The following is a 26,199-nucleotide window of genomic DNA, read 5'->3' as shown; positions in this document are numbered from 1 at the left end:
CATGGAGCAGATGGGAGGAGTAGACCCATGGAGGTTTGGTAGGCCGAGGGCGAGGGAGTATTCCTTTTTCTCCCACGTCCATAGAGTGTACTCCAGAATCGATTTCTTCGTGTTGAGCAGGGGGCTGATCCCGAGGGTACGGGAAGCTGAGTACTCGGCCATTGCGATCTCTGATCATGCACCGCATTGGGTGGATGTGGAAATGGGGGAGGCGCGGGACCAGCGCCCGCTGTGGCGGCTGGATGTGGGGCTGTTAGCGGACGACGAGGTGTGTAAAAGGGTCCGGAAGAGCATTGAGAGCTATCTGGACTTGAATGACACGGGTGAGGTGCAGGTGGGGATGGTCTGGGAGGCCCTGAAGGCAGTGATCAGGGGAGAGCTGATCTCCATAAGGGCGCATAGAGAAAGAAAGGAGAGGCAGGAGAGGGAGAGGCTGGTGGGGGAGCTATTGGAAGTGGATAGGAGATACGCGGAGGCACCAGAGGAGGGGCTGCTGGAAGAACGGCGCAGCCTGCAGGTCAAGTTCGACCTGCTGACCACCAGGAAGGCAGAGACGCAGTGGAGAAGGGCACAGGGCGCGGTCTATGAGTATGGGGAAAAGGCGAGCAGGATGCTGGCACACCAGCTTCGCAAACGGGATGCGGCTAGGGAGATTGGGGGAGTGAAGGAGAGGGGCGGGAAGGTAGTGCAGAAGGGGAAAGAAGTGAACGGGGTCTTCAGGGATTTCTACAAGGAGTTGTATCGGTCAGAGCCGCCGACAAGGAGAGGGGGAATGGAGGACTTCCTAAACAAATTGAGGTTCCCAAGGGTCCAGGAGGGGCTGGTAGAAGGGCTGGGGGCGCCAATAGGGCTAGAGGAGCTAGTCAAGGGAATAGGTCAGATGCAAGCGGGGAAGGCGCCGGGGCCAGATGGGTTCCCGGTGGAATTCTATAAGAAAAATGTGGACTTGGTGGGACCGGTACTGGTACGAGCCTTTAATGAGGCGCGAGAGGGGGGGGTTCTGCCCCCGACAATGTCGCAGGCTCTGATCTCCCTGATATTGAAGCGGGATAAAGACCCCGTGCAGTGCGGGTCCTACAGGCCTATCTCGCTTTTGAACGTGGATGCCAAGTTGCTGGCAAAGATCCTGGCAGCTAGAATAGAGGATTGTGTGCCAGGGGTAATCCATGAGGACCAGACGGGGTTCGTAAAGGGGCGGCAGCTCAACACGAACGTGCGGAGATTGCTGAATGTAATTATGATGCCGGCAGTGGAGGGGGAGGCTGAGATAGTGGTAGCGCTGGACGCGGAGAAGGCATTCGATAGGGTGGAGTGGGAGTACCTGTGGGAGACGTTGGAACGGTTTGGGTTTGGGGAAGGGTTTATTAAGTGGGTGAAGTTGCTCTACTCGGCCCCGACGGCGAGTGTAGTGACAAACGGGAGGAGGTCGGAGTATTTCGGGCTCCACCGAGGGACCAGGCAGGGATGTCCCCTATCCCCCCTACTTTTCGCACTGGCGATTGAACCGTTGGCGATGGCACTGAGGGGTTCAGGGGGGTGGAGAGGACTGACTAGGGGAGGGGAGGAACATCGAGTATCGCTGTATGCGGATGATCTACTGCTGTACGTGGCAGACCCAGAAGGGGGAATGCCGGAGATAATGGAACTATTAGCAGAGTTTGGGGACTTTTCGGGGTACAAATTAAATTTGGGCAAAAGCGAGGTTTTTGTGATACACCCGGGGGACCAGGGAGAGGGTATTGGGAGACTCCCCTTCAAGCGAGCAGGAAAGAGCTTTAGGTACTTAGGGGTGCAGGTGGCAAGGAACTGGGGGACCCTCCACAAGTTGAACTTTTCCAGGCTGGTGGAACAGATGGAGGAGGAGTTTAAGAGGTGGGACATGGTACCGTTGTCGCTGGCGGGGAGGGTGCAGTCAATCAAAATGACGGTCCTCCCAAGGTTCTTGTTTTTATTTCAGTGCTTGCCCATCTTCCTCCCTAGGGCCTTCTTCAAAAAGGTGACGAGTAGCATCATGAGCTACGTGTGGGCGCATGGCACCCCAAGGGTGAGGAGGGTCTTTTTGGAGCGGAGTAGGGACAGTGGAGGGCTGGCACTGCCCAATCTCTCGGGGTACTACTGGGCGGCAAATGTGTCAATGGTGCGCAAGTGGATGATGGAAGGGGAGGGGGCAGCTTGGAAACGAATGGAGAGGGCGTCCTGTGGCAACACAAGCCTGGGGGCCCTAGTAACGGCACCATGGCCGCTCCCCCCCACGAGGTACACCACGAGCCCGGTGGTGGCGGCCACCCTCAAGATATGGGGGCAGTGGAGGCGACATAGGGGTGAAATGGGAGGTCTGTTGGCGGCGCCAATAAGAGGGAACCATAGATTCATCCCGGGGAACATCGACGGGGGATTTCAGAGCTGGTACAGGGTGGGCATACGGCAGCTGAAGGACCTGTTTATAGAGGGGAGGTTTGCGAGCCTGGGAGGGCTGGAGGAGAAGTTTGAGCTCCCCCCGGGAAACATGTTCAGATATTTACAAGTGAAGGCATTTGCTAGGCGGCAGGTGGAGGGGTTTCCCCTGCTCCCCAGTAAGGGGGCGAGTGATAGGGTGCTCTCGGGGGTCTGGGTTGGAGGGGGGAAGATATCAGACATCTACAAGATAATGCAGGAGGCGGAAGCAGCATCGGGGGAGGAGCTGAAAGCCAAGTGGGAAGGGGAGCTGGGAGAGCAGATAGAAGACGGGACGTGGGCGGATGCACTGGAGAAGGTCAACTCTTCCTCCTCGTGTGCGAGACTGAGCCTCATTCAATTTAAGGTGCTGCATAGAGCTCACATGACGGGGACAAGGATGAGCCGGTTCTTTGGGGGTGAGGACAGGTGTGTCAGATGTCTGGGAAGCCCAGCGAACCATGTGCATATGTTCTGGGCATGTCCGGTGCTGGAAGGGTTCTGGAAGGGGGTGGCAAGGACGGTGTCGAAGGTGGTGGGGTCCAGGGTCAAACCAGGATGGGGGCTTGCGATCTTTGGGGTCGGGGTAGAACCGGGGGTACAGGAGGCTAGGGAGGCCGGAATACTGGCCTTTGCGTCCCTAGTGGCTCGACGAAGGATATTAATTCAATGGAAGGACGCGAGGCCTCCAAGCGTTGAAACTTGGATTAACGATATGGCTAGCTATATTCAGCTAGAAAGGATCAAATTTGCCCTGAGAGGGTCGGTACAGGGATTCGCCAGGCGGGTGGCAACCTTTCCTTGACTTTTTAGATCAGAGATAGACGTTCGGGGTCGTGGCAGCAGCAACCCGGGGGGGGGGGGGGGGGGGGGGGGGAGGGGGGGGGGGGGGAGGGGGGAGGGGGGAGGGGGGGGGAGGGGGGAGGGGGGGGGAGGGAGGGGGGGGAGGGGAGGGGAGGGGGGGCAGCAAGGGTCGTGGGGGGACACGCACGACTGTAACGCGGGCAAGCCTGCTCGCTGCTCATGTCTGAAACTGTAGGCTGCCTTGGTTGTTAAGGTTGCCGGGGGGGGGGGGGGGGGGGGGGGGGGAGGACTGGTGCGCGCGAGGAGGGCGGGCGAGGGAGGGACACTTGCCTAGAGGGATTGTGTTGTAAATAATTTAAAAATTAGTAGGGGTAAATGTCTGTATGGAAAAACTCTTTCAATAAAAATTATTTAAAAAAAAAAAAAAGAAGGTGGTGGTGAGCTGCCTTCTTGAACCGCTGCAGTACGTGTGGTGTAGGTACACCCACTGTGCTGTTAGAGAGGGAGTTCCAGGATTTTGCCCCAGCGACAGTGAAGGAACGGCCGATATATTTCCCAGTCAGGGTGGTGAGTGACTGGGAGGGGAACCTCCAGGTGGTGGGGTTCCCAGGTATCTGCTGCTCTTGTCCTCTAGATGGTAGTGGTCTTGGGTTTGGAAGGTGCTGTCGAAGGAGCCTTGGCGAGTTACTGCAGTAAATCCTGTAGATGGTACACACGGCTGCCCCTGTGAAATATGGGTTTAAGGTGGTGGACGGGGTGCCAATCGGACGGGGCTGCTTTGTCCTGGATGGTGTTGAGCTTCTTGAGTGTTGTTGGAGCTGCGCTCATCCAGGCAAGTGGAGAGTATTCCATCACACTCCTGACTTGTCCCATGTAGACAATAATAATAATCGCTTATTGTCACAAGTAGATTTCAATTAAGTTACTGTGAAAAGCCCCTAGTCGCCACATTCCGGCGCCTGTTCGGGGAGGCCGGTACAGGAATTGAACCCACGCTGCTGGCCTTGCTCTGCATTACAAGCCAGCTGTTTAGCTCACTGTGCTAAACCAGCCCCTGTCCAGACGGTGGACAGGATTTGGGTTCAGCAGGGGAGTTATTGACTGCGGGATTCCCAGCCTCTGATATGTGTTTGTGGAACCCACCTCTTCATTCACCTGAGGAAGGAGCTGCGCTCCGAAAGCTAGTGTTTGAAACAAACCTGTTGGACTTTAACCTGGTGCTGTCAGACTTCTTACTGTGCTCACCCCAGTCCAACGCCGGCACCTCCACATCATGGCTTCTATCGACACCGCAAACTGCCGGCTCAAAGTGGAGAAGATCTCCAGGAAGATCGCGCATATAGACACTGACATCAAGTTTCCACAAAGATGCAAGAAAGCAGACAAGACCCCGACATGAATACTGATTACAAACCCACTCAAGTCGACCTACAACACAGACTATGCTGAGAGACTCTGAATTTTGGATGAGGATAAGTTTGCAGAGGATGGAGGTGGGAGGGGTGGCAGAGGATGAAGGTGGGAGGGGTGGCAGGAGGATGGAGGTGGGAGGGGTGGCAGAGGATGGAGGTGGGAGGGGTGGCAGGAGGATGGAGGTGGGAGGGGTGGCAGAGGATGGAGGTGGGAGGGGTGGCAGAGGATGGAGGTGGGAGGGGTGGCAGGAGGATGGAGGTGGGAGGGGTGGCAGAGGATAAAGGTGGGAGGGGGTGGATGGAGGTGGGAGGGGGTGGGGGTGGATGGAGGTGGGAGGGGTGGCAGAGGATGGAGGTGGGAGGGGTGGCAGAGGATGGAGGTGGGAGGGGTGGCAGAGGATGAAGGTGGGAGGGGTGGCAGGAGGATGGAGGTGGGAGGGGTGGCAGAGGATGGAGGTGGGAGGGGTGGCAGGAGGATGGAGGTGGGAGGGGTGGCAGAGGATAAAGGTGGGAGGGGTGGCAGAGGATGGAGGTGGGAGGGGTGGCAGAGGATGAAGGTGGGAGGGGTGGCAGGAGGATGGAGGTGTAGGGGTGGCAGAGGATGGAGGTGGGAGGGGTGGCAGGAGGATGGAGGTGGGAGGGGTGGCAGAGGATGGAGGTGGGAGGGGTGGCAGAGGATGGAGGTGGGAGGGGTGGCAGGAGGATGGAGGTGGGAGGGGTGGCAGAGGATGGAGGTGGGAGGGGTGGCAGGAGGATGGAGGTGGGAGGGGTGGCAGAGGATGGAGGTGGGAGGGGTGGCAGGAGGATGGAGGTGGGAGGGTGGCAGGAGGATGGAGGTGGGAGGGGTGGCAGAGGATGGAGGTGGGAGGGGTGGCAGAGGATGGAGGTGGGAGGGGTGGCAGAGGATGGAGGTGGGAGGGGTGGCAGAGGATGGAGGTGGGAGGGGTGGCAGGAGGATGGAGGTGGGAGGGGTGGCAGAGGATGGAGGTGGGAGGGGTGGCAGAGGATGGAGGTGGGAGGGGTGGCAGAGGATGGAGGTGGGAGGGGTGGCAGAGGATGGAGGTGGGAGGGGTGGCAGAGGATGGAGGTGGGAGGGGTGGCAGAGGTTGGAGGTGGGAGGGGTGGCAGAGGATGGAGGTGGGAGGGGTGGCAGGAGGATGGAGGTGGGAGGGGTGGCAGAGGTTGGAGGTGGGAGGGGTGGCAGAGGATGGAGGTGGGAGGGGTGGCAGAGGATGGAGGTGGGAGGGGTGGCAGAGGATGGAGGTGGGAGGGGTGGCAGGAGGATGGAGGTGGGAGGGGTGGCAGAGGATGGAGGTGGAGGGGTGGCAGGAGGATGGAGGTGGGAGGGGTGGCAGGAGGATGGAGGTGGGAGGGGAGGCAGAGGATGGAGGTGGGAGGGGTGGCAGGAGGATGGAGGTGGGAGGGGTGGCAGGAGAACATTCAAATGCCTGGGCCCCCGAAGTCTGTGAATTTACTGTTGTTTGTAGTTCCTCATCATGGGGGCGATTCAGATAGTACCCTCAGCATTGACTTCAATACAATCTCCCAAATCCTCTGCCGTATGCTGTGTCTTCCTTTCTTAGTTTGGATTGTTACCAAAAGCAGAAAGACTTTGGGCGACTCAGCGGATAACTTTCGGGGAGTGGGGGGGGGGGGGGGGGGGGGCTGTTGATGACACAGATGCTGTTCTTCGCCATGGAACTGTTAAATTGCTCTGGGGAGGGCTAATTCTACTTGTGGTGCGAGTTGTACCATTCCTTGCATACCATTCCCATTTGGGGATCTGCGTGTGGTATCCGAGCCATCTGATCTGATCCCTCCCGTGTTTTCCATCTGATTATTTGGACATGCTCCCATCCAGAAGCAAACTTTGGAGAGTGGCCATTGCCCTGTCCAACTTTCCGGGCTTCTGAAGGGCCACAAACTGATTGTCAGGATTGTTAAGGCAGTTACTCTTCCAGGAATAGACATGTATGGGAACTTTCACCGCACATGCGTGTACGCTGAGCGTTACCTCACCACCGCTTCTCTCACCCCCTCCACCGTCTCTCGCCCCTACTGGCTGAGAAAAACACCTCTCCAACAGAATGTTGGGTTGACCAAAACCTTTGACCTGAGACACCACTGCCAGCTCCTTTCCTCACGGACTGACTCCATCCCTCTCGCCAGCCACTGCCTCAGGCCATGCCAGTCTGCTCACAAACCTGCTCTCACATCTGACCCTGAGATGAACTCCTGACCACATAACAGTGCCATCATTAAGGCCTGTTCACCTCCGTAACATCGCTCGACCTTGCCCCTGTCTCCGCTCAGTTGCAGCTGAAACCCTCATCCGTGGCCTGGTTACCCCGAGACTTGACTATTCCGATGCACTCCGTAACTCCTACCTCGTACCAAGTAGGGTTTGTCTTACGGTTAATTGTTGAGCAGGTTGGGTTGTACTGATTGGAGTTTAGAATAAGGAGATGTGTAGTGAATGTCTCCCCTCGTGGGGGGAATACAGAAGTGGAGGGCACAGTTTGAAAATAAGTTGGAGATGACTGTCCGACTGTCTCTCTCTCTCTCTTCTTCTCCTCCCCCTCCCAGACTAAAGATAAATATTGGGATCAAGCCAATAGAGCCGGTCATTATCCTAATTACCGCAGTGAACGCAGACAAACATTAGTGACGGCGTCAAGGCCAACACAGGCTGCAGCCTGCACCACAGCAACAGGGAGTCTCTGTTCAGGCTGAGGACCCGGCCCTCCCCATCAGGCTGAGGAAGGGCCCTCCCCATCAGGCTGAGGACGGGCCCACCCCATCAGGCTGAGGACGGGCCCTCCCCATCAGGCTGAGGACCCGGCCCTCCCCATCAGGCTGAGGACGGGCCCTCCCCATCAGGCTGAGGACGGGCCCTCCCCATCAGGCTGAGGACCTGCCCTCCCCATCAGGCTGAGGACGGGCCCTCCCCATCAGGCTGAGGACGGGCCCTCCCCATCAGGCTGAGGACCCGGCCCTCCCCATCAGGCTGAGGACGGGCCCTCCCCATCAGGCTGAGGACGGGCCCTCCCCATCAGGCTGAGGATGGGCCCTCCCCATCAGGCTGAGGACGGGCCCTCCCCATCAGGCTGAGGACCCGGCCCTCCCCATCAGGCTGAGGACCCGGCCCTCCCCATCAGGCTGAGGACGGGCCCTCCCCATCAGGCTGAGGACGGGCCCTCCCCATCAGGCTGAGGACCGGCCCTCCCCATCAGGCTGAGGACCCGGCCCTCCCCATCAGGCTGAGGACCCGGCCCTCCCCATCAGGCTGAGGACGGGCCCTCCCCATCAGGCTGAGGACGGGCCCTCCCCATCAGGCTGAGGACGGGCCCTCCCCATCAGGCTGAGGACGGGCCCTCCCCATCAGGCTGAGGACGGGCCCTCCCCATCAGGCTGAGGACTGGCCCTCCCCATCAGGCTGAGGACGGGCCCTCCCCATCAGGCTGAGGACGGGCCCTCCCCATCAGGCTGAGGACCCGGCCCTCCACATCAGGCTGAGGACGGGCCCTCCCCATCAGGCTGAGGACGGGCCCTCCCCATCAGGCTGAGGATGGGCCCTCCCCATCAGGCTGAGGACCCGGCCCTCCCCATCAGGCTGAGGACGGGCCCTCCCCATCAGGCTGAGGACCCGGCCCTCCCCATCAGGCTGAGGACCAGCCCTCCCCATCAGGCTGAGGACGGGCCCTCCCCATCAGGCTGAGGACGGGCCCTCTCCATCAGGCTGAGGATGGGCCCTCCCCATCAGGCTGAGGACCCGGCCCTCCCCATCAGGCTGAGGACGGGCCCTCCCCATCAGGCTGAGGACCGGCCCTCCCCATCAGGCTGAGGATGGGCCCTCCCCATCAGGCTGAGGACGGGCCCTCCCCATCAGGCTGAGGACGGGCCCTCCCCATCAGGCTGAGGACCCGGCCCTCCCCATCAGGCTGAGGACGGGCCCTCCCCCATCAGGCTGAGGACGGGCCCTCCCCATCAGGCTGAGGACGGGCCCTCCCCATCAGGCTGAGGATGGGCCCTCCCCATCAGGCTGAGGACCCGGCCTCCCCATCAGGCTGAGGACCCGGCCCTCCCCATCAGGCTGAGGACGGGCCCTCCCCATCAGGCTGAGGACGGGCCCTCCCCATCAGGCTGAGGATCGGCCCTCCCCATCAGGCTGAGGACGGGCCCTCCCCATCAGGCTGAGGACCCGGCCCTCCCCATCAGGCTGAGGACCTGCCCTCCCCATCAGGCTGAGGACGGGCCCTCCCCATCAGGCTGAGGACCGGCCCTCCCCATCAGGCTGAGGACGGGCCCCTCCCCATCAGGCTGAGGACCGGCCCTCCCCATCAGGCTGAGGACGGGCCCTCCCCATCAGGCTGAGCATGGGCCCTCCCCATCAGGCTGAGGACGGGCCCTCCCCATCAGGCTGAGAACGGGCCCTCCCCATCAGGCTGAGGACGGGCCCTCCCCATCAGGCTGAGGATGGGCCCTCCCCATCAGGCTGAGGACCGGCCCCCCCCATCAGGCTGAGGACCCGGCCCTCCCCATCAGGCTGAGGACCCGGCCCTCCCCATCAGGCTGAGGACGGGCCCTCCCCATCAGACTGAGGACGGGCCCTCCCCATCAGGCTGAGGAAGGGACCAGAAGATTACAGCGAGGAGCGAACGAGGGTGCACAGGTCTCAATGGTCCTTCATGTCGAACACAGTGTGCCACAGAAGACTGCGTCTGACCAGGGGGACAGTGTGCCACCTATGCTATGTCCTCGTTGAACTGGCACCCCCATGGAAGAGGAGGATGCCCAATCCCATTCGCCGGGTAGGTCACCACAGTCCTCAACCTCTAAGCCACTGGGTCATTCCAGGGCTCGAAGGGGGACCTGTGTGTCAGCTCACAGCTGCATCCAGGAGCATTCAACTACATCAACTTTGGCCAGGCCCACCAAGATGCCCAGACTGCAGGATTTGCCGTCAGTGCCGAGATGCCAGGTCCAAGGGGCCATCAATGGCATGCACGTCACCCTCAGAGCACTGTGGCTTCAGGGAGTGCTCTACATTAACAGAAATTAATTCCATTTCTGGTCATGTACGGATCGTGTTAAATGCCACCTCAGGACCATGCACCTGTGTGCCCGCTATCCAGGCACCGAGCATGACAGATACATCCTGGGGCACTCAGATATTCCTGGGGTTTTCGAGGATCACCCCAGGCTGATGGGTTGGCTCGTGGGGATATCTGTTGGGGTCCTGGCTGATGTCACCAGTGCAGGAGTCTGAGACTGATACAATGAGGGCCCACGCTGCCAGCCGAGCTGTCATTGGATGGAGCATCGGGCTGCTGAAGGTGGGGTTCCGATGCCTGAGTGCCCTGGTGGTGCTCTACAGTACACCCCCCAGAGGGCCTCTTGCATTGCAGTCGTTTGTTGTGCCCTCTACAGCCTGGCACAGCAGAGGGACGATATGCTTGAAGAGGAGGAGGAATGTATGGCCTCATCTGAGGTGGAGGAGGACGAGGAGTGAGTGGAGAACGAGCCAGAGGAGGAGCCGGTGGATGGAGGACAGGAGAGTGGCCAGGGACTGACCGACCAGGGGGACTCGGGGATGGACAGGAGAGTGGCCAGGGACTGACTGACCAGGGGGACTCGGGGATGGACAGGAGAGTGGCCAGGGACTGACTGACCAGGGGGACTCGGGGATGGACAGGAGAGTGGCCAGGGTCTGACTGACCAGGAGGACGCGGGGATGGAGGACAGGAGAGTGGCCAGGGACTGACTGACCAGGAGGACCTGGTGGATGGACAGGAGAGTGGCCAGGGACTGACTGACCAGGAGGACCCGGTGGATGGACAGGAGAGTGGCCAGGGACTGACCGACCAGGTGGACTCGGGGATGGAGGACAGGAGAGTGGCCAGGGTCTGACCGACTAGGAGGACCCGGGGATGGAGGACAGGAGAGTGGCCAGGGTCTGACCGACTAGGAGGACCCGGTGGATGGACAGGAGAGTGGCCAGGGACTGACTGACCAGGAGGACCCGGGGATGGAGGACAGGAGAGTGGCCAGGGTCTGACCGACCAGGAGGACCCAGTGGATGGACAGGAGAGTGGCCAGGGTCTGACTGACCAGGAGGACCCAGTGGATGGAGGACAGGAGAGTGGCCAGGGACTGACTGACCAGGAGGACCCGGTGGATGGAGGACAGGAGAGTGGCCAGGGTCTGACCGACCAGAAGGACCCGGGGGCTTCTCATTGCCCCCAGATTTGCTTTGCTTCCGGCAGCTCAACCTCCTCCTCCTTCCCCCCCCCCCCCCCCCCCCACTCCCCAGCCTCAAACCCCCGCTTCCCCAAAGCCTAGTCCCCTCCCAGGACCATGTTCACTCCCTTTCCCAAACCCTGTCACCCTGACCCCCCCTCCCAGTTTAACTGGGCCCTCGCCCAGCCCCAGGACTAAGCTGATACAGTCAGCTGCCCGGGCAAACAGGGAACCTGTGACTTAACGAATGTACTTGTGGGTTATGGGTTGGGAAATGCCGCCCAAGCCCCCGCTCGAGCCCTTGGAATAATCTGGGCAGCAGTGACCTCGATGGCCTCCAGGAGCAGGTATCCTCCTTCTCCACGTGGGGCCAAATCCGCAAGGACGTGAGGTGGGGGGGGGGGGGGAGGAAGGCCTGCCTGTTACTGCAATGCCTGGGGCTGTATTTCTGCTTGCAGCTGCCCTCCTGCTTCTTTGGCTTGGAGTGAGGTAAGGATGGATTTTGCCTGGCCGACTACTTGTTTTTAAATCGGTGAACTGAACGGCAGCTATGTGACCGCTGGTTGGGGAGACGGTTAGATCGGGGATCCTCACCGTTAATAGGTTGATGATTGGCCTGAGGTGGTGATGATAGGTTTCTCGCCACTCCATGGCGGTATTTGTATCTCACTAACGGGAGATCAGAAACCAATCGGAACCAGCGGTTCCTGATTTCGGATTTCCTGCGATCTGTGCGGCCGTTAGATCGCACCTTTTATGTACGACAGGACCCCAGTATTTTAACATGGGACAATTTCCTTTGCAGTTAAATTGGTGACAAAACACACCTGGCTAGAAATCTGTCTCGGACAGTTACTCGAATGTAGAATAGGCAGCAAAGTGGGATTGTGCGAGAGGCCTGCGGCCTAGGCTAAAGTTACCAACTCCAACGGGACATGTTCCTCGATGTCCCATCATGTGACAGCCTCTCTCCACCTGCCCCACCCCATCCCGCTCCCCATTGGTCACCTAACATAGGCATTGTCAAACTCAGGGGCGCGACCCGTGGGTGGGTGTTGGGAGGGTCGTGGAGCCGTCAGTCCCGGCGCGCCCGATTGCGCAAATCTACGTTTTAATAATGACAGCTGTGAGCGGCCTTCAAAATGGCCAGGAACAGATAACAAAAATTTGGCCACACTACACATGCGTACCGATGATCGGGCTGGCATGCGCAGTGCGGCCGCATTTTTTTTATATGGTCGCAGCCTTTTTTTTTAAGTTCGGGGGGGCAAAGGGACCCAAAACCATTTCCTCCATTTTTGTCAGCAACAAACAAGGGAAGAGAAAATGATGGGTCGCGAAGGTCGGCCGGCGTGGGTCGCAAAGGTCGGCCAGAGTGGGTCGCGCAGGTCGGCCGGCGTGGGTCGCAAAGGTCGGCCAGAGTGGGTCGCGCAGGTCGGCCGGCGTGGGTCGCGAAGTTCGGCCGGCGTGGGTCGCGAAGGTCGGCCGGCGTGGGTCACAATGGTCGGCTGGCGTGGGTCGCAATGGTCAGCTGGCGTGGGTCGCAAAGGTCGGCCGGGTTGGGTCCCGAAGGTTGGCCGGCGTGGGTCGCAATGGTCGGCCGGCGTGGGTCGCAATGGTCGGCCGGGTTGGGTCCCGAAGGTTGGGCGGTTGGTAAAAATGGGTGCCCGGAAAAAAAGTTTGAAAAACACTGGCCTAACATGTCCATGCTCAGCTTCCCAACCCAACTACAAAGTGAACTGAATCTCTGTTATCCAATTGAATCATTCTTGATTGTCAAAGTCAAAATCGCCTTTCCCCTTTTCATGAGCAATAAACAGAGGCATTGCAAGAATGTCTTGACCACGGTTTGTCTCCCGGGTGTTTTTCTGGCCGGAATGTTGAGGGAGATTAGCCCTCACTTCCCAGAAATGGCCAGAGCAATCCCGGAGCGTTAATGACCATGAGGCAGAAGGTTCATCCAAAACACTGCCTCCACATACTGCTGGAAAATTCAGGAGCACCAGTTTGTCATAGTTGTCCTCAGGAATCTCCAGCCGTTTTGGCAGATGGGGTGGAGTGGGGGCGGTGGGATGTTTGGAGAAGGACAATTGTCCAGGGCCGGCGAGGATTGACCAAAGCACGTAGGGACTGGTAATTATACTTCAGCCCTGCTCAATCTTCCTCTCATCTCCCCTAACCCTCACACGCCGATACATTGCCAGAGAATTACATAGAATCTACAGCGCAGAAACTGTCTGTTTTGGTCCAGTCAATGTTTTTACTGCAAATCAGCCTCTTTCCACCCCTCTTATCTCAGCCCCCTCCCCCTTATTCCTCCATTCGCCGTATGATTATTTTAAAAAAATTCATTCCCATGATCAAACCGCCATCATTTTCCATTCCTGTCTGTGGTGGTTGAACTGCCTTCTTGAACCTGCTACGGCCCATGTGATGTAGCTGCACCCACACGGCTGTTGGGGAGAGACTTTGACGCAGAGCCAGCGAAGGAACGGCCGATAGATTCCCAAGTCAGGAAGATGTGTGTGGCCATCTTCACATTTCTAGCTCCATCGTGAAGAAGGTTAGATACAAGGGAGGAAAGAGATTGACTGATTATTTGGCAGAACAAAAAAGTGGTAAACAAAATTTCTGGGAGCCAACGCTGGTAACAGACTCCCTTGTTGCTAGGCTACGCCCTGGCCAATCAAAGACCCATTGCCTCGTAATAGGAGAGGAATGTTGCTGAGGAGAGTTGAAGTTTTTGTGCTTTGTTAACTGATTTTGGCACCGATTTAGAATTGCCTGTTACAATTCTCATGTAGAAACAAAACCCCACAGCATGAGGCTTTGGAAAGATTCATTGGATATTACTGGGGAGAAATTCTGTGCCCATATTCCCACTGCTGAGCATCCAAAGGCACCTGAATAACGAGGGTGGGGGTGGGGGGGGGGAGGCGGACTTGCAGGTGTTGGTGTTTCAATGCATTTCCTGACATGCGTAGTGATATCATGGTTGTGTTGTAATTCACCGACTGACTGGGAGTCTCATTAGTATATAAGTGAATGTTAGAGTCAGGTGACCTCTGACTGACTGGAGAGTTAGGAAGAGAGAGGGTTCTTGTGCACGATCATACTGCTATTCACCTGCTGTTTTGTATATAGTTGGCCCACAGTTAATGTTAATAAATTGTTTATAGCTTTAGCTACAAGTGTTCTTGTAGTATAAATCAGGCCATCCGACAAGAACATTATAACATGGTCCCTCTCCGTGGTATGGGTTGTGGCTTTGGAAGGTGCTGTTGATGGCCAAAAATCAGTTAAGAAAGCCCAAAACTTCAACTCTCCTCAGCAACGTTCCTCTCCTATTATGAGGCAATGGATCCTTGATTGGCCAGAATGTAGCCCAGCAACACAGAAGTCTGTTGCCAGCATTGATTCCCAGAAATTTTGTTTATCACTTTTTTTTGCCAACTAGTCAATCTCTTTCCTGACTTGTATCCCCTCTTCTTCAAGATGGACCTAGAAATTTGCAGGTGACACATTCATTTTGCAGCTGCTAATTGACCTCCTGAACATCAATTTTGCAATAAGGAAGTCCCCGCTGATTCCCCGCAGCAAATCCACCGCCTGTGATATTGCTAAAGGTGGTCAGTTTCCACTGGGTTGTAGTAACTCCCTCTACATTGTGGTATTATCATAACTGTCGGCACTGCAAGGGTTAATGAAATGTCTAGAGTAGACACTAGAGGGAGCTACAGATACAAGTATATAAGGCATTGATGATTAGCCTTGTGGGAGAGAGTGGTACAGGAGTTAGCTAGAGACAGACAGAAGTATTAATACTGTGAGTAAGAGCAGATCATAGTTTATAACAGTGTTGAGATTGGTTGTATATGAGTGCAGTTTATATGTTAACAGTCAACTGTGTTACACAGCCTGTGTATTATTTAGAAGTACTTGTCGAATCCAAATTAACAGTGTTAATAAATTTATAGCTTTGTTCAAGTTAAAGCTATTCTGTCGTCTTTGTGAACACTACGCCAACCATCCTGAATTAAGCAACACAGAACACCACGTACATCACTGCTCACAGTATTGGGGTCAAAACATAGGAACAAGAGGAGGCCATTCAGCCTCCCAAACCTGTACTGTCACTTGAGTAGATAATGATTGATCTGTTTCTTAACTTCACTTACCTACCTGGATTACTTAATCCTAAATCCCCTGAACCAACAAAATATTATCAATCTCAGTTTCGACATTTTCGATTTGTCCCCAGCCTCAACAGTTTTTCTGGGGGGCCGGGAGAAAGTTCCAGATTTCCCCTCCCCTTGGTGGGAAGAAGTCCTTCCTGACCCCTATTACCCCGGAATGGCCTGCCCCTCATTGTGGGTATCTGCCCCCCAGGCCTCACTGCCTCTCTCTACCCTTTCAGGCTTGTCTTAAAACTTAAGTCTATCCTCATGTGTTACATCTGAGGAATAACATAAATGCACGTTGTCATGGTTTTTCTGCCTGTTGTATTGAGAACCCCAGATGAAGGATTGGCGTCTCACTGTGCGAGGTTGAAAACAACAGGAGGGGAGCAAAGATGAATGAGGAAGTGGTAGTTTGGCAGGCAAGGAGCTTGAAAATGGAAAGACTGAGGGAGGTAAGGAGTACATCAGCTTTGAGATTGTGGCAACGCAGGGACTGTGAGACCAGACTTGAACGAGCATCGCGGGATGTGCAGGAGGGGTTATTTATTGATCTATCTATTCAAATTGCTAAAAAATATTTTGAATAACCCTTTACCCAGCAGACGCTAACCCACAGCAAAATAACTCCATGTGTAAGTCTGTCGCTTGTTTGAAGATCTCCAAGTTCAGAACAGGACACAATCACACCGACCGAGTATTTACATTGCCACTCAGGAATCCTCTGAATAGTCAGGTCCCCATATTACAGAAGAGGAACGTGAGGCACTGTCAGAAAGAGCAAAAAAAAATAACAGAGGTGACAACAGAACCATGACATGAAACGGATAAAGGTTCACTAGATCGATTCTTGGGATGAGAGTGATTGTCCATTGATGAAAGATTGAGTCGGATGGGCCTCAGTATTCTGGAGCTTTGCAGAGTTGGTCTAACGTCGAAAATCCTTAACCACAACCACTGCTGAGAGGCTCTTTCCCCCCTGGCTGGAGAGCCTCCAACTGCAGATCATGATTGGGGCCTACTATTCAGGGCTGAGGCCATCAGAAGGTCCTTCACTCTAAGGGTTGTCTCTTTGTCAATTCTCAGGTTGTGGATCCTCAATGTTTGAGTATTTCTAAGACTGAGATCGGGAGATTAAGTGGCACTTGGGGATTAAAAAAATTATTTCCCAGGTGTGGCAAGTTTTTTTACACAGAGGGTAGTGGGTGCCTGGAACTCGCTGCCAGAGGAGGTGGTGGAAGCAGGGACGATAGTGACGTTTAAGGGGCATCTTGACAAATACATGAATAGGATGGGAATAGAGGGATACGGACCCAGCAAGTGTAGAAGATTGTAGTTTAGACGGGCAGCATGGTCGGCGCAGGCTTGGGGGGCCGAAGGGCCTGTTCCTGTGCTGCACTTTTCTTTGTTCTTTGCTCTTTGTTCTTTATGGCAAGCAGAGCTGCATTCGTTACCCATCCTTAATTGCCCCTGAGAGGGGGTTTGGGGTTAAGGTGGGAAAGTGGACTTGATGTCGGCGGTCAGCCATTTAACTGAACTAAGAATAGATTCCTTCCTGCTCCAGATCCACTTTCTTCAGCAAGAAAGAGTGAACAGGTTGGCTCCATGTCTCCAGAATTGGACGGGGGGGGGGGGACCTGATAGAGGTTTTGAAATTTTGTGACTAGGTTTGATAAAACGGATGTAGAGAAGATGTTTCCACGTGCTGGGGGGGGGGGGGGGGGGGGGGGGGTCCGTGAGCCGTCAATATATATTAGTCACAAACAAATCCAACCGGGAATTCTTTATCCAGTGAGTGGTGAGAATGTGGAATTAACTGCCCCAGGGAGTGATGAATAGTATCAGACAATTAAGGGGAAGCTCGATAAACATGAGGGAGAAGGGAGGGTTATGGCGGCAGTGTGAGATGACTAAGGGGAGTGAGGCTGGTGTGGAGTACAAACACCAGCATTGGAGCGAGCTGTCTGGCCATGGAGTTGACACCATGTAAATCAACGTCAATCTGTTCACAGCTCAAAGTGTTTGTTCACTCTGGAGCTGTGACATGCTGCCCTACACATTGTCAATTTAATATCACTGCGGGAGGCAGCGACCAGACTCGAACAGGGTCAAACATCAGGTTCAAAATCCTGAGGGGTCTGGACAGAGGGAAAAGGGAGAAATTGGTGGGAGATCGGAACCAGAGGGTGCAGATTTAAGGTAATTGGCAAAAGAAACAATGACGACAGGATAATAGCGAGTGATGTTCCATTGAAACCACCCCACGTTGCCGGGCAACCCACGGGCAGAGGGTTCTGTCAGCGGGACATGTGAATGGCAATGGCAGGGGAATCCTGTCATGTACTGTAGACTGGCTGAAGTGAATAATGAACTACAGAACATTTAGTTTAAATAATTTATTGTAGAATAACTGCGTGGTAAGGTAACTAGAATAAATAAAATAATAAACGACTGACACTCGTCAACTATTGTGGAACGACTGCAAATATGTCTGTCTCCCAGCACGACCAACTCCCAACTCCCAGACCGCAGGGTCACATGATGGGTTTGCAATGCCACCCAGTGGTCGGAGGTCGTGTATACCATTATGCACAAACTTGCCTTATCCATATCATCACAAAACCTGGCCCTGGAATCCACTGCTCAAGAGAGTGGAGGAGGCAGGTTCAAGAAGGAATGAGGTATCCAAGATGGTATTAGTTGGTGATCTGAAAAGGAGGAATGTGCAGGGTTACAGCGAGTACTGGGGGGGGGGGGGGGGGGGGGGAGTGGCACCAGGTGAGTTGCTCGTTCAAACGTGATGGGCCAAACGCCCCCCCCCCCCCCCCCCCCGCCACTTTTGCACCGTAATGATTCTGTCGGACCTCTGAATCGAGACCAATTATGAAAACTCAACTTGCTAATCGCATCAAAGAGAAGCTGTCAGGGGAGAGAGCGCGACCAGAACACTCGAGTTCTGGCTTGTTCAAAGCAAGTTTCCCAACTCACTTCCTTTTGTTTGACTTTCCATCCAAGTGGGGGTTTATTAAGGAGTCCAATTAAGTGAAAATGAAGCATTGATTTCTGTCGTGTTAATCTTCGCTGCTTTGAAAATGTCTTTCAATGAGGCCGAGGACGTTCTCTGCAGGAGGTGGAGACGATGCCAAGTCATTTAAAAGGATTACGAAAAATCTTGGCATGGCATAGTCAATCTGGCTGCAATTAATATAAATTTATTTATACCCTATTGTGTGGCGCCATATTGAAGCATTCCTGGCACATGCCTCAAAGCATGTGTTAGTCTCCTTGGCATACTCTAAAGAGGGTGCCGAATGTCCCCTCTCTATATTTCCGTTCAGCTGGGCTGGTTTTGGTCTGATCCGTAGCTCAGTGAGTTACTCTCTCTCTCTCACTCTCTCACACCGAGGCAGTGCTGCATCTGCCTTTCCCATATTATGTTAAACTAACAGCCTGTCTGCCGCTTCAGAATGTGGGCATCGCTGGCTGGACCAGCACTTATTGCCCGTCCCTAATTGCCCTTGAGAAGGTGCTGGTGAGCTCCCTCCTCAAACCGCTGCAGTCCGTGGGGTGTAGGTACAGCCACAGTGCTGTTGGGCCCAGGAACCTTACCCAGCGACAGTCCCAGGATCTGCAGGTTCGCTGGGGTTACGGGGGTAGGGTGGGGGAGTGGTGCTCTTTCAGAGGGTTGATGTTGACTCGATGGGCTGAATGGCCTCCTTCTGCACTGTAGGGATTCTATGGATTCGATAGATAGCGAAGGAACGGCGATGTATTTCCAAGTCAGGATGGTGAGTGACTTGGAGGGGGAACCTCCAGGTGGTGGGGTTCCCAAGTGTCTGCCTTTCTTGTCCTTGTAGATGGTGGAGGTCACAGGAAATTGCAACAGGAAAGTTAGGGGACAAGATCTACTGTAACCCAAGTCAGCCTCTACTCAGTGAGCTCCTCAACACACCAGCCTTCCCACACCGCACCCTGGATGAGTAATCCACCATGCCGAGGATTAACAGCTGAGAACCCACAGTGGGAGGATTGGTCGGTGAACACATCCACCAGAAACCACTCTCTCATCACAGACCTCACTCCCCGTCCTGCCTGCTTTAACCTCCCACCGTGACCTTGGCCCCTTTCAAATGATTTCCGGACTAACCAAGGCCTCTGTGCAGCCACCCAACATCAGTGGGGTCACCAAGGCCGCCCAGGCTACAGCTGTGGTGCAGCCCAAACAATAACCCACATTCTCCATGCAGCAGTTCAAGGAGGCGAGGCACCATCAGCTCCTCGAGGGCATTTAGGGTTCAGAGGTTGGGACTCAATTGAACTTATTTTGCAAAGGGACTGTGTATCCAACAGGGAGGCAAATTATTGTTCAATCTAAAAGGAGTCAAACCCTTTGCCCTGATTAAAGGACTTTGACCCTTTTCTAAACAGGCGTTGTGCCTCCCTGACTCCAGTATCTCCTGAGGAGTTGTTCCTGTCTGGGTGATAGTCCCCATTTTGCCTGTGCTGAATCTCTGAAAGATCTTTCAACTCATCCACACTGTCTCGGTGTCACAGCAAACATGTTTCTTTCAATTCCTCCAAAGTTAATATTGAATCTGTTTCAACCCTTTCAGATCACAATAACATAGAACATAGAACAGTACAGCACAGAACAGGCCCTTCGGCCCTCGATGTTGTGCCGAGCAATGATCACCCCACTTAAACCCACGTAACCCATATACCCGTAACCCAACTAACCCTACACTACGGGCTATTTAGCATGGCCAATCCACCTAACCCGCACATCTTTGGACTGTGGGAGGAAACCGGAGCACCCGGAGGAAACCCACGCACACACGGGGAGGACGTGCAGACTCCACACAGACAGTGACCCAGCCGGGAATCGAACCTGGGACCCTGGAGCTGTGAAGCATTGATGCTAACCACCATGCTACCGTGAGGCCCCAATAACCCGCTGTGTAAAGAAATTACCCATCATCCTCATTCTTTTTTGCCAATCAGCTGAAACCTGTGATTGGAAACAGTGTCTCCTCATTTGCTCCAGCAGAATCTCTCATCATTTCGAACATCTCAATTCAATTTCCTCTTAACCTTCTTTTCTCCAATGTCAACAAACCTATTTCTCCACATCTCTCCATGCATCTGAAGTCCCCCGTCTCTGGTATCAGTCGGGTGATCCCCCTGAAAGCTTTCCAAGGGCTTGACACGCTTCCTCAAGCCCAGAATGAGGCAGGATGTTCCAGCTGGGGTTTGAACTACTGACTGAGGATAAAGGTTTAGTATATTTATCTTTACACTGTGGTTCAAGACGGCACACACAATCTCTTTCTGCCCTGAGCTCATCAGTACAGGAAATGAATGCCGCTGCACCCTCGGTCAGGTCTACATTGCCAAGGCTCCCAAAACACCAGAGTCCTGGTTACTAGCGGGGTCGTCCTCACGCTGCTGTCTCCAGGAAACACCGCACGAAACGTGGCCAAAACGGGACTCTGTTTTTCCCCCATTAAATCACGCCCTGTATCAACTTCTCCTTGTGGACTACACCACAAAGCCCCCCACCCCATCGCTCCGTTTCTCCGGAAGATAGAATCATAGAATTTACAGTGCAGAAAGAGGCCATTCAGCCCATCGAGTCTGCACCGGCTCTTGGAAAGAGCACCCTACCCAGGCCCACACCTCTACCCCATCCCCATAACCCAGTAACCCCACCCAACACTAAGGGCAATTTTGGACACTAAGGGCAATTTATCAGGGCCGATCCACCTAACCTGCACATCTTTGGACTGTGGGAGGAAACCGGAGCACCCGGAGGAAACCCACGCAGACATGGGGAGGATGTGCAGACTCCGCGCAGCCGGGAATCGAACCTGGGACCCTGGAGCTGTGAAGCAATTGTGCTATCCACAATGCTACCGTGCTGCCCTGTTCGGGGTGAGTCAAGCTCTCGAGCTCTCTGTTTGCCAACCTTTGATGTAATATTGTCTAATTCTAACATGTCCGAAGAGGAGATTAAATGGGGAAATGGCAGAAAAGTATTTAATCTGGACAATTCCTTTCTCAGCTGAATTTTAACTTAATCCCAGTGGATTGACTTTTGGCACCCATTCCAGGGGCAATGCAAAAACACAAAGAAATTGAAAAGATAACCCATGATTTTTGTCATGAGAATTTAAAAAATTGTAAACTGCACTGTCTCGGCTGCGGAAGAATAATGTTAGTGTGTTATCATAACATTCTTCTGAGTTTAGTTTCAGACTAAATCTCCTTCTTTGACCTTGTCTTTATTTTAAAATATTAATTCATCCACTTGGAGAAGATTAAAGATAGACTCTGATGAGTCATTCCTGTTGTCCAACTCAATAACGGTAATGCAAATCTAGATTATCCCAGATTGGACACGAGGATCAAGATAAGCAAAACTAGTATCTCTGTGATAGGCTCTTTTCATTTTAACACTGGTGTGTTCTCTCTGTAACTGGCCTGAGAGATGCTTTAATTCGTCAGGAGACTCTGCTTTTCCTCCAAAATCCGGAGCACTTTCCCACTTTCCCCCTAACAACACCGGTTCGGCTCTTTGCAGAGACTAACGATGCTTTTGCAACAGGTAATAATCATCTTTAGTGTCACAAGTAGGCTTACATTAACCCTGCAGTGAAGTTACTGTGAAAAGCCCCTCGTCGCCACATTCCGGCGCCTGTTCGGGTCACAGAGGGAGAATTCAGAATGTTCAATTCACCTAACAAGCACATCTTTGGACTGTGGGAGGGAACCGGAGCACCCGGAGGAAACGCACGCAGACACGGGGAGAACGTGCAGACTCCGCACAGACAGTGACCCAAGCCGGGAATCGAACCTGGGACCCTAGAGCTGTGAAGCAACAGTGCTAACCCCTGTGCTACCGTGCACCCACACAGGCAAGAAAGAGATTGTATTTCTATAGCGCCTTGTACAACTTCCCGAAGTGCTTTACATCCAAAGATCGAGGTTTTTTTGAAGCTTTGTCATTGTTGTGATGTGGGAAAGTATGGAAACTAATTTCCACACAACAAACTCTCCACAACAGCAATGTGACCATGAAGAGATCATTTGCTTTTGCAATATTGGTTGAGGAATACACGGGGGAGAAGTCCACTGTTGCCTGGCAATGTGCTTGACTGTTAAACGCCGTCTGAAACAGCCCAACAACCAACTCAGTGAAATTCAACCGCTACAAAATACAAAACGGGAATAAACCTCACGGACCACTTGGCATCGATCCAGGCACCGGAAATATCAACACCATTCTCACCATACCTGGGAATGTCCTGTCTCACCGGCAGGACAGACCCAGCAGAGCTGGCCGGGGGCACAATGGGATACAGTCGGGAGGGAGTTACCCTGGGAGTCCCCAACATCGACTCTGGACCCCATGAAGTCTCCTGGCTTCAGGTTAAACATGGACAAGGAAACCTCCTGCTGATTACCACGTACCGGCCACCATCAGCTGAGGAATCAGTTCTCCTCCATGTTGAACACCACTTGGAGGAAGCACTGAGGGTGGCAAGGGCACAGAATATACTCTGGGTGGGGGGACTTCAATGTCCATCACCAAGAGTGGCTTGGCAGTGCTGTTTGTCATTTTTATAAATGACCTGGAAGAGGGTGTAGAAGGATGGGTTAGTAAATTTGCAGATGACACGAAGGTCGGTGGAGTTGTGGATAGTGCTGAAGGATGTTATAGGTTACAGAGGGACATAGATAAGCTGCAGAGCTGGGCTGAGAGGTGGCAGATGGAGTTTAATGCGGAAAAGTGTGAGGTGGTTCACTTTGGAAGGAGTAACAGGAATGCAGAGTACTGGGCTAATGGCAAGATTCTTGGTAGTGTAGATGAACAGAGAGATCTCGGCATCCAGGTACATAAATATCTGAAAGTTGCCACCCAGGTTAATAGGGCTGTTAAGAAGGCATATGGTGTGCTAGCCTTTATAAGCAGGGGGATTGAGTTTCGGAACCACAAGGTCATGCTACAGCTGTACATAACTCTGGTGCGGCCGCTCCTGGAGTACTGCGTGCAGTTCTGGTCACCACATTATAGGAAGGATGTGGAAGCTTTGGAAAGGGTTCAGAGGGGATTTACTAGGATGTTGCCTGGTATGGAGGGAAGGTCTTACGAGGAAAGGCTCAGGGACTTGAGGTTGTTTTCGTTAGAGAGGAGAAGGCTGAGAGGTGACTTAATAGAGACATACAAGATAGTCAGAGGGTTAGATAGAGTGGACAGTGAGAGTCTCTTTCCTCGGATGGTGATGACCAACACGAGGGGACATAGCTTTTAATTGAGGGGTGGTAGATATAGGACAGATGTCAGAGGCAGTTTCTTTACTCAGAGAGTAGGAGGGGTGTGGAACGCCCTGCCTGCAACAGTAGTAGACTCGCCAACTTTAAGGGCATTTAAGTGGTCACTGGATAGACATATGGATGAAAATGGAATAGTGTAGGTCAGATAGGCTTCAGATGGTTTCACAGGTCGGCGCAACATCGAGGGCCGAAGGGCCTGTACTGCGCTATAATGTTCTAAGTGACCACGCCACAGTCCTTGTGGAGACAAAGTCCCGTCTTCACATTGAGGATACCCTCCATCGTGTTGTGTGGCACTACCATCGTGCTGAATGAGATAGACTAAGATCTAAGATCTGCAGTCCTGCCACATCCAGCCGTGAATGGTGGTGGACAATTAAACAACTCACTGGAGGAGGAGGCTTCACAAATATCCCCATCCTCAATGATGGAGGAGCCCAGCACATCTGTCCACAAGACAAGGCTGAGACAAGTGCTCCAGAACTTGCCGCACCCCTAGCCAAGCTGTTCCAGTACAGCTACAACACTGGCATCTACCCGGCAATGTGGAAAATTGCCCAGGTGTGTCCTGTACACAAGGAACAGGACAAATCCAACCCAGCCAATTACCGCCCCATCAGTCCACTCTCGAGCATCAGCAAAGTGATGGAAGGAGTCATCAACAGTGTTATCAAGCGGCACTTACTCAGCAATAACCTACCCGCAGACACTCAGTTTGGGTTCCACCAGGGTCACTCAGCTCCTGACCTCATTACAGCCTTGGTTCAAACATGGACAAAAGAGCTGAATGCCAGAGGTGAGGTGAGAGTGACTTCCCTTGACATCAAGGCGGCATTTGACCGAGTTTGGCATCAAGGAGCCCAAGCTAAACTGGAGTCAATGGGAATCAGGGGGAAAACTCTCCGCTGGTTGGAGTCATTCCCGGCACAAAGGAAGATGGCTGTGGTGGTTGGAGGTCAATCATCTCAGCTCCAGGTCATCACTGCAGGAGTTCCTCAGGGTCGTGTCCTCGGCCCAACCATCTTCAGCTGCTTCATCAATGATCTGCCTTCCATCATAAGGTGTGAAGTGAGGATGTTTGCGGATGACTGCACAGTGTTCAGCACCATTCGCGACTCCTCAGATAATGAAGCAGTCCGTGTCCAAATGCAGCAAGACCTGGACAATATCCAGGCTTGGGCTGACAAGTGGCAAGTTACATTTGCATCACACAAGCCCCAGGCAATGACCATCTCCAACAAGAGAGAATCTAACCACCGCCCCGTGACATTCAATGGCATTACCATCGCTGAATCCCCCACAATCAACATCCTGGGGGTTACCATTGATCAGAAACTGAACTGGACCCAGCCACACTAATACTGTGGCTACCAGGGCAGGTCAGAGGCTGGGAATCCTGCGGAGAGTAACTCACCTCCTGACTCCCCCCAAAGCCTGTCCACCATCTACAAGGCACAAGTCAGGAGTGTGATGGAATACTCTCCACTTGCCTGGATGAGCTCAGCTCCAACAACACTCAAGAAGCTCAACACCATCCAGGACAAAGCAGGCCCGCTTGATTGCTCCCCCTTCCACAAACAGGCAAACCCTCCACCACCGACGCACAGTATCAGCCGTGTGTACCATCTACAAGATGCACTGCAGTAACTCACCAAGGTTTCTTAGACAGCACCTTCCAAACCCATGACCACTACCATCTAGAAGGACAAGGGCAGCAGATACCTGGGAACCCCACCACCTGGAGGTTCCCCTCCCAGTCACTCACCACCCTGACTGGGAAATATATCGGCCGTTCCTTCACTGTCGCTGGGGCAACATCCTGGAACTCCCTCCCTAACAGCACAGTGGGTGTACTTACACCTCATGGACTGCAGCGGTTCAAGAAGGCAGCTCACTCCCACCTTCTGAAGGGCAATTAGGGATGGGTAATAAATGCTGGCCTAACCAGCGACGCCCACATCCCGTAATTTAATTTTTTTAATTCCAGCATCCCCTCAGTATTGTACTGGGGCAAAGTATCTGAAGTGGGACATCACCCCACAATTTCCTGACTTTGAGGAGAGGAGAGAAAGAATGAGGAAAAGAGAGCGGAAAGTGAGAGGGTGAGCGAAAGGGAGATGGAGAGAGTGAGTGTCGAGCAAGAAACGGAGGGACCAAGAAATAGGGAAGAGAGGGAGAGAGTGAGAGGGGAGAATGAGGGAGGGAGAGAGAGGGGGAAGGAGAGAGGGAGAGACAGGATGGGAGGGAGAGAGGGAAGAGAGGAAGGGAGAGAGAGGGAGACAGAGAGGGAGAGAGAAGGGAGAACGAGGGAGGGGGAGAGAGGGAGGAGGAGAGTGAGAGAGAGAGAGGGAGAGAGAGAGAGAGAGAGAGGGAGTAGTGTAAGAAGTCTTACAACACCAGGTTAAAGTCCAACAGGTTTGTTTCAAACACATCACACATCAGAGAGAGAGGGAGAGAGAGGGGGTGGAGGAGAGAGTGGGAGAGAGAGAGAGAGAGAGAATGAGAGAGAGGGGAGAGTGAGAGGGAGGGAGAGAGGGAGGGAGGAGGAGAGAGAGGGGGAGAGAGAGGGAGGGGGAGAGAGGGAGGGAGGAGGAGAGAGAGGGAGAGTGAGAGGGAGGGAGAGAGAAGGAGGGGAGAGAGAGAGAGGGAGAGAGAGGAGGGGGAGAGAGAGGGAGAGAGGGAGAGAGAGAGATGGGGAGAGAGGGGGTGGAGGAGAGAGTGGGAGAGAGAGAGAGAGAGAGAGGGTGAGAGAGGGGGAGGAGGAGAGAGAGAGAGAGGGAGAGTGAGAGGGAGGGAGA

The sequence above is a fragment of the Scyliorhinus canicula genome, chromosome 11, assembly GCF_902713615.1.
Source record: "Scyliorhinus canicula chromosome 11, sScyCan1.1, whole genome shotgun sequence".
Taxonomy (NCBI): Eukaryota; Metazoa; Chordata; class Chondrichthyes; order Carcharhiniformes; family Scyliorhinidae; genus Scyliorhinus; species Scyliorhinus canicula.
The sequence above is the reverse complement of the archived record's forward strand: the minus strand, read 5'-3'. Positions refer to the sequence as shown.